Genomic DNA, 9,172 nt, shown 5'->3' on the forward strand with positions numbered 1-9,172 from the left:
CTCTGACATAAATCACAGCAAGATCTTCTATGACCCACCTCCCAGAATATTGGAAATAAAAGCAAAACTAAACAAATGGGACCTAATGAAAATTAAAAGCTTTTGCACAACAAAGGAAACTATAAGTAAGGTGAAAAGACAGCCCTCAGATTGGGAGAAAATAATAGCAAATGAGGAAACAGACAAAGGATTAATCTCAAAAATATACAAGCAACTCCTGAAGCTCAATTCCAGAAAAATAAATGACCCAATCAAACAGTGGGCCAAAGAACTAAACAGACATTACTCCAAAGAAGACATACAGATGGCTAACAAACACATGAAAAGATGCTCAACATCACTCATTATCAGAGAAATGCAAATCAAAACCACAATGAGGTACCATTACATGCCAGTCAGGATGGCTGCTATCCAAAAGTCTACAAGCAATAAATGCTGGAGAGGGTGTGGAGAAAAGGGAACCCTCTTACACTGTTGGTGGGAATGCAAACTAGTACAGCCACTATGGAAAACAGTGTGGAGATTTCTTAAAAAACTGGAAATAGAACTGCCATATGACCCAGCAATACCACTTCTGGGCATACACACTGAAGAATCCAGATCTGAAAGAGACACGTGCACCCCAATGTTCATTGCAGCACTGTTTATAATAGCCAGGACATGGAAGCAACCTAGATGCCCATCAGCAGATGAATGGATAAGGAAGCTGTGGTACATATACACCATGGAATATTACTCCGCCGTTAAAAAGAATTCATTTGAATCAGTGCTAAGGAGATGGATGAAATTGGAGCCCATTACAGAGTGAAGTAAGCTAGAAAGATAAAGAACATTACAGCATACTAACACATATATATGGAATTTAGAAAGATGGTAACGATAACCCTATATGCAAAACAGAAAAAGAGACACAGAAGTACAGAACAGACTTTTGAACTCTGTGGGAGAAGGTGAGGGTGGGATGTTTCAAAAGAACAGCATGTATATTATCTGTGGTGAAACAGATCACCAGCCCAGGTGGGATGTATGAATCAAGTGCTCGGGCCTGGTGGGCTGGGAGGACCCAGAGGAATCGGGTGGAGAGGGAGGTGAGAGGGGGGGATCGGGATGGGGAATACGTGTAACTCTATGGCTGATTCATATCAATGTATGACAATACCCACTGGAAAAAGAAAATTATACCCCCCCAAAAAAAATTTAAAAAAAAAAAAATAAATAAAATGAAATGGACCCCAACAAGGACCTACTACAGCACATGGAACTCTGTTCAATGTTATGTGGCTGCCTGGAAGGGAGGGAAGTCTGGGGGAGAATGGATATATGTATACACAGAGCTGAGTCCCTTTGCTGCTCACCTGAAACTCAGAACATTGTTAATCAGCTAAGTGTGTGTACTCAGTCACTCAGTTGTATCTGACTTATTGTGACTCCATGGAAAGTAGTCCACCAGGCTCCTCTGCCCCTGGAATTTCTCAGGCAAGAATGCTGCAGTGGGGTGCAATTTCCTATTCCAAGGGATCTTTCCAACCCAGGGATTGAACCCAAGTCTCTTGTGTGTCCTGCATTGGCGGGTGGATTCTTTATCACTTGCACAAATTATGAAGTTAAATAAAGAATTTGATTGTAAATACATTTCCTAAAGAGATGGGTTTTCAGAGAGGGGAAGTTTACGGTGTTTTAACTCAAAAGTGAATGTGCTAAGGCCAAAATTTCAAATTTCAATCTCTCTTTGCCTGTTTCCCCAGAGGCCTTTACATCCAGGGACCATACACCTTAGTGAATGACTTTTTCTGTGAAACTGAAGGGCTGAGAGACACGAAATTGGGAAAGCATAATCATACAATGCCCCCACCATAGATGTAATCTCTAGCTGAGTAATTTGAGAAGAGGGTACAAAAAACAGTAGAGGATTTGGAACTTGTCTCTCTTAAAATAACCCGAATGAGGTATCCCGTGAAAGGTCTTCATGGACCATCCTGGTTTCAAGACCATCAAACAGAGCACAAGCTCTGGAGTCAGACAACTAAGAGCCTAATGCCTGTCCCACCAAGCCTTAGCTGTGCCACCTGAGTGAGTGACCTCACCTCTCTGAACTCCTCAATTTGAGGTTTCAAAACACACTTTCCCACAGGATCAAGCATCATGAAGGCTGCTGAAACACGTCACACTTCAAAGCACTGGCTCTGTGGCTCACATAGAACCCTGCCTTATGAAGACAGGGAAATGTAGGCACACCATGACTTGCCCAAGGCCACAAAGCCCGGAAGCCACTGTTTGAGTGTGGGAAGTCTGACTCCAGAATCTGACCTCTTAGCCAATTCTATCTTGCCTCCTCCTAAACCAAGTCCTTTGCATAGGATCCAACCTGGCATCTTCCCATCCAGGTCTGCTGGGGGGTCAGGAGAGGGTTCAGGGAGTGGATACAGCTAAGTAGTAAAGCTCTGATGGTGGTGAAGGCATTTCCCTTCCTGCTTTATCTAAGGGGTTGTTGGGAGGCCTACACACCTTGTCACCCATGCCAAGGTCAGCCCTGTTTTTAAAGCTGTTTTTGCCATCACACTCACCAGGCAGAGACACAAATCTCAATCTTTCCACTATCCAGGAGTTCCGGCCATAGACCCTCCTTCTCCAGGTCCAACACTTGCTTCTTGTAACACCACCTGGGAGAAAGGGGGAAGGATTAGTGCGAACCAGGCAAGAACTCACCACTGTCCACCCCAGCCCTTGGGGAAGAGGGACGTCCACCTGTAGAAAGGCCAGAAAGACTCCTCGGGAGCTAGCCTGCAGTCTTCCTCCCAGCTTTCCTCCTCTCTCCAGCTTCTACAGTTGACTGTCCTCCAAGGCAGGAAGGCATCTGTTAAATGAAAAAATGTTTGTGCCCAAGTTCCTGGCCTGCCCGCCAGCCCACGGACAAGTCCCAGGGGTTTCCTTGAGCCTCTCCTAGAGAGGCTCCAAGCCATCCCATGGGCATCCTTTCCTGGGCTCCCCACCTATGCCATGGGGGTTCGGGTACAGATTGCGTCCTAAAGGTCTGCGCTCGCAGAAGCGGCCCAGGAGGCAGGGCCTGGGGTCGTCGTCGTCGTCTGGGGGCAGGCAGGTGCGGAAGACGGGCCACAGCTTGGCGTGGCTGTAGGGCAAGATGCTCAGCCACACGGCCCGGGTGTCCACCAGGGAGCGCCAGTACCGGCACACGTGGCGGCATTGCCCGAGCAGCACGCTTGCGGGCAGGTAGCTCAGCACTTCCAGGAGCATCTCGATGGGCAATTGGCTTATGCTGGGCGCCTCCTCGGGCTCGGGGTCGGAAGCGGGAATACAGGCGGGCAGGCCCCGGGAGGCTGAGGCCCTCGTGGTCTCCTCGCCAGGCCCCGCGGCTGCGGCTGCTGGAGAGCCAGGGTCCAGACATCAGGGACTTGGAGCCTCCGCAGGCCACGCCCCTGCCTCCCGCACCCAAGGGCTGTCGCCCCCACACCCCAGCAGCCGCCCCCTCGAGTCCCCAGACTCCCAGCTGGTCCTTGCCAGCCGACCACCGCAGCTGCTCTCCGCCCGGCACGTCCCAGCGCCCGCCGCCAACCCGGTTCTGCGCCCCGCGTCTTACCCTGCATCTCAGCCAGTGTTCCTCACCAGTGGGCCTTCACCTTGCCTCCCTTGTTCCCGTCGCCATCTCAGCCCTTTTTATTCGCCCGCCCCTCCCTTAAAATCCAATATCAGATCCCCGCCCAACCCCTCCTCCCCTCCCACTCCTCCCCTCCATCCCGCCCTGGCTCCATTCTCCCAATGACTAGCCATTTCTGCCTTCCTCTCCCTTCTCCCCGTCTCTGCCTCCCAGGTTTGCTTGCCATCCCCTCCCAGCCCTGTCTCCAGGCCCTGTTTTTCAAACTTCCCTTCCTTCACACTCTGTTCAAACCCGCAGGGTCATTAAGGGACCAAATCGCAGAAGCCACAGTGGAGGGAGGAGCGGGAGACGCCCGGATCCAGAGTCTGTCTGTCATGCCCACCACTGGCCCTTTGGAGCATCCCTCACCAGGCTGTAAGACCCTTGGTGCTGAACATCTGCTGTTATTCAGTCAGGCATCTGGGCTGGAGGCCTCATATCCCTTAGCTAATGGAACAATTCCTATCACTTTTAAGGGCCTGGCATCATTATCTTTTTTTCCAATCCTTGGCCACACCAGGCAGCGTGTGGGATCTTAGTTCCCTGACCAGGGACTGAACCCACATCCCCTGCAGTGGAAGCGCAGTCTTAACTACTGGACCACCAGAGAAGTCCCCAGCACCACTAACGAGAGTTAAAGCAGGCTCCAGTAGAAATCAAATGCATTTCTATTTGACTTCCTAAATGAGTGCTGTAACCAGTAATAATCCAGCCAGCGTTCATGGACCCTTTTACTACCAGTCAGGATAGCAACCTGGGGTAGGTGTGGCTATGTCTCTACTTCAAAGATAAGAAAACAGGCTAAGTGACCTGCCCAAGGTCACATAGATAGTAGGTGACAGAGCCAGTATTTGAACCTAACCAGGGTGGCTCTAGAATTCTTGCTTTTAACCTCTGTACAGACTTCATCCAAAATAAATAAATAAATAAATAAATAAAATGCGAACTACACATGCTTTTCAAATCAGCTGGTAAAACTGGACAGGGAACTTACCTTCTAGGAGAAGAGACATGGTGAACGGGAGACAGTGTAAGCAAATTAGATACTTTTGGAAAATCATTAGAAAAAGAATCTGCCAATGCCCCAACATTGCCTTCACAATTATTGAAAAGATTCCATTTTATTATGGAATAAGCATGAAATGTACTGTGATTCACTGGATCATGATGAGCAGTAGATGTGACATGTAAATTACGTCTCATGTTGGAAAGAGATCAACGCTATGCGAAATAGAGCAAGGAAGGGGAAAGGGGGTCATAGCAATCTGGGTGGGAGACCCTGAATTCTAAGAGATGGGGTGACTATTATATGGCAAAATTTTCTTTTCAATATATACACTGTCAAAAAATTTTTTGCTATTGAGGTTTTCAAACATGTCCCAAAGTGGAAGAAGAATGGAAGAAGCAGTAAACCCCAACAGTTAATTCCTGACCAGTTTGTTTTCATCTCTACTCCCACCCACTGGCTCCCCCAGGCAATTTGAAGCAAATCTTAGCAACCACAGTCCATAGCAATACACTGTATTTATTTATTAACTTTTTTTATACTGTATTAAAAATTTATTTATTTATTAATTTTTGTGGTGCAGTACAACGCACAAGGGATCTTAATTCCCTGACCAGAGTTTAAACTTGCACCCCCTGCAGTGGAAGGTGGACTCTTAATCACTGGACCACCAGTGAAGTCTCAGCAATACATCATTTTTTAATGTAATGTAAAAGCTGGGGGAATCTTATTTGGTAATGAGATTATGAAAATTGATTGTAATCCAATTATGAGTCCAAAAATAGGGTTTTAGAAAAATGTTTAAATACTTCAAGTAGGATAAAAGGCCAGACTCTGACAAGTTATTTTCATTCTTCAATTTCCTCCTCCAGAGACAATCTCTATTAATTCCTGGAATTACACCCCATGCTGTACTCTGATTAGAAAGAAAAACAAATATAATTGGGTTCCAAAAGAGCCTACTGCCTGGAAGCTAATGATTAGAGAGTAATGGCTCCTAGGAGACAAGGCTGTACAAAATAACCCCCGGGCCTCTTGGGAAAGTTGTGGGTGTATTTTGGTATCCCAGTAAGGAGTGTCATTGGGTAGCGAGGCTCAGGACAGCGCCCCCTAGGGGAGAGCCATCCCGGATTCCTCCTGCTTTAAGTTCGTGTCCCAGGTGTTTTCTTGCAGGAGGAAAGCCTGTTAATCCGAGCCTTAGAACCCAACTGAGTTTGCATGTAAGTGTAAACAGGATGAAAGAGGAGAGTGAAAAAGCTGACTTGTAACTTAACATTATAAAAAAAAAAAGATCACGGCATCCAGTCACATCACTTTCTGGCAAATAGAAGGGGAAGAATTGGAAACGGTGACAGATTTTATTTTCTTGGGCTCCAAAATCACTGCGGGAGATGACTGCAGCCAAGAAATTAAAAGAATCTTGCTCCTTGGAAGGAAAGCTATGACAAACCTAGACAGCATATTAAAAAGCAGAGACATCACTTTGCCGACAAAGGTCCAAACAGTCAAAGCCACGGTTTTCCCAGTAGGGATGTATGGACAAAAGAGTTGGATCATGAAAATGACTCAGTACTGAAGAACCGATGCGTTTGAATTATGGTGCTGAAGAAGACTCTTGAGGATCTCTTGGACTGCAAGGAAATCCAGCCGGTCAATCCTAAAGGAAATCCACGCAGAATATTCGTTGGAAGGACTGATGTTGAAACTGAAATTCCAATATTTTGACCACCTGATGTGAAGTGCTGATTCATTTGAAAAGGCCCTGAAGCTAGAAAAGATTGAAAGCAAAAGGAGAAGGGGATGTCAAAGGATAAGATGGTTGGATAGCAACACCAACCCAATGGACATGAATTTGAACAAACTCCAGGAGATAGTGAAGGACAGAGGAGCGTGGTGTGCTGCAGTCCATGGGGTCACAAAGAGTTCAACACAACTTAGCGACTAAACAACAACAGATGCAATTCTTTTCTTTTCTTCTTAATGAGCCCTAACATTAAAAAAAAAATGTTTATGTTATGTATTTGGGTGTGTCTGGTCTTAGTTGCAGCATGCAGGATCTTTCATTGCAGCACACAGGCTTTCTAATTGTAGAGCATGGATTTTCTAGTTGTGGTGCAAGGGCTTGGTTGCCCTGAGGCATGTGGGATCCTAGTTCCCCGGCCAGGGATCGAACTCAAGTCCCTTGCATTGCAAGGGGAAGTCTTAACCACTGGACTACCAGGGCACTCCTGCAAATGTGATGCTTAATCAGAGAATGCAGGAAACTGTGAGCAGGAATTTCTCTGGTCTTGTAAAAGGTCCTATTTGGGATTAATAGCATTGGTGTAGGATTTCTCTTCTAACCAGCTCTTTCTTACCCTCTTTAGGCGAGAATCCCTGCATTCCTAGAGTCTTTTAACCTTGACCGTGCCTTTGCTTCCATAAACCATCCCCCAGTGAAGATAAATGAAGCAAAATGAGTGGTCTTGGATTTGCCCCATACTGAGTAAGACTTACCTAAGGGAGCATCTTGTCACCCACCTCCTGGAAGGGCTCACAGCGTCTTGACAGCCCCAGGAAGAAAGAGCTCTGCTAACTGTGGAGGAGGTACTGGCCAGTCCTTTCAAAGTCTGATCTCTCTTCCCGGCGGCAGGACTTGGAGGACACAAACAATAGTTTCCATGGTTGAAATAAAGGGGTCTGGGCTTCCCTGGTGGCTCAGTGGTGAAAAGTCCGCCTGCCAGGGCACGAGGCACAGGTTCAATCCCTGATCTGGGAAGATCCCACAGGCCTCGGAGCAACGACGCCCGTGCGCCACACCTACTGAGCCCGTGTTCTAGAGCCCGGGAGCCGCAACTACTGAAACCCACGTGCACTAGAGCCTGTGCCGCACAAGAGGAGCCACCGCCAAGAGAAGGCCACGCACCTCCTCTAGAGTGTCTCCCACTCGCTGCAACTAGAGAAAAGTCCGCAGACCAACGAAGACCCCGCACAGCCAAAAATAAAGAAAGAAATAAAATAAAGGGATCTTCACGGACAGCTGAAAAAGAAGTGGCTACCTCCTCCCTGAAGGACTATAGCCCTTTTGTAAATTCAAATTGGCTACATAATTGGCCTCAGGTTTTGAATATTCTGGCAGGCATGATTCGCAGAAAATAGGCCATTTAGGTCAGAAGAACCAGAATACACCCTGGTATTATGATCTCTGTTTTGACCAGGAAGCATATGGTAGATTTTGATGATTCTTTGTTTAGATGTGCAAAGGAAAAATCTGGATTTTTCCTTCCTCTGTGGGGAAAAATCCAGTTCTCCCCTGCTGCGTTTCTCCCCTGTGTGTGTCCTTGACTTCTCACACACAGCCCTGCACTTCTGAGACTCTGGTCGCCGACCATGTGGAGGTTACCCCCCCACACACCCCCACAAACACTTCTCCCTGCCACCAGCTAGAAGTCTGGAAGGCTTACAATTTAACTCAATTCTGACTCTATCTGGGGCTTCCTAAGTGTTGCGCTCAGTAAAGAACCTGCCTGCTAATGCAGGAGACATAAGAGACCCCGGTTCAATCCCTGGGTCTGCAAACTCCCCTGGAGGAGGGCATGGCAGCCCACTCCAGTATTCTTGCCTGGAGAATCCCAAGGACAGAGGAGCCCTGTGAGCTGCAGTCCATGCGGTTGTACAAAGTCAGACGACCGAAGCAACCTAATACGCACGCATGACACTATCTACCCGGACAGAGTGTCAGATCCTGCAAGTTAAGGGTTCAGTCCCAAAAGACTGCCCCTGCCACCCCTCCCCCATGACAAGGCCAGGTTATCAACAGTGCTTCTGACCAACTACCTATAGATCTATAGATCAGAAGTTCCAAAGACTCTCTCCTTGGGCTCAATTACTTTGCCGGAGCGGCTCACAGAACTCGGGGAACTATATGTACCATTTTGTTAAAGGATGCGATAAAGGATGCAGAGGAACAGCCCGTTGAAGAGATACACACAATGAGGTCCAAGAGGCTCCTGAGTGCTGGAGCTTCTGTCCTCTTGGAGTTGAGGTACATCACCCTCCTGGGGTACATGTGTTCACCCATTATGAAGCTCCCCAAGCCCTGTACTATTGCCCTCATATGGAAGCTCCCTTGTGTACGCAGAGTCAGTTATTAACTCTGTCATCAGCTGACTCCCCCATCTGGAGGATGAGGATAATGGGGACAGAGGGGTGGGTTTTCTAAACATTGTGGGCTTCTAATCGTGTCTCGGTCTTTCTGGTGACCAGCCCACCCCTCCATTCAGAAGCCCACCCAGAGTCCCATCATTAGAACAAAACATGCTCCTAGTGCTCTTTTTTGAACATTGTAGTCATTTATTATTTGGTTTCATTGAGTCTTCATTGCTGTGCTCGGGCTTTCTCTAGTTGCTGTGAGCCAAGGCTACTCTCTAGTTGCGTTCGAGGGCTTCTCATTGCGGGGACTTCTCTTGCTGCGGCACACGGGCTCAGCAGTTGTGGTATACCCACTTAGTCGCTCCCCAGCATGTGGAATCTTC

The sequence above is a fragment of the Muntiacus reevesi genome, chromosome 2 (genome assembly GCF_963930625.1).
Source record: "Muntiacus reevesi chromosome 2, mMunRee1.1, whole genome shotgun sequence".
In the NCBI taxonomy this organism is placed as follows: domain Eukaryota; kingdom Metazoa; phylum Chordata; class Mammalia; order Artiodactyla; family Cervidae; genus Muntiacus; species Muntiacus reevesi.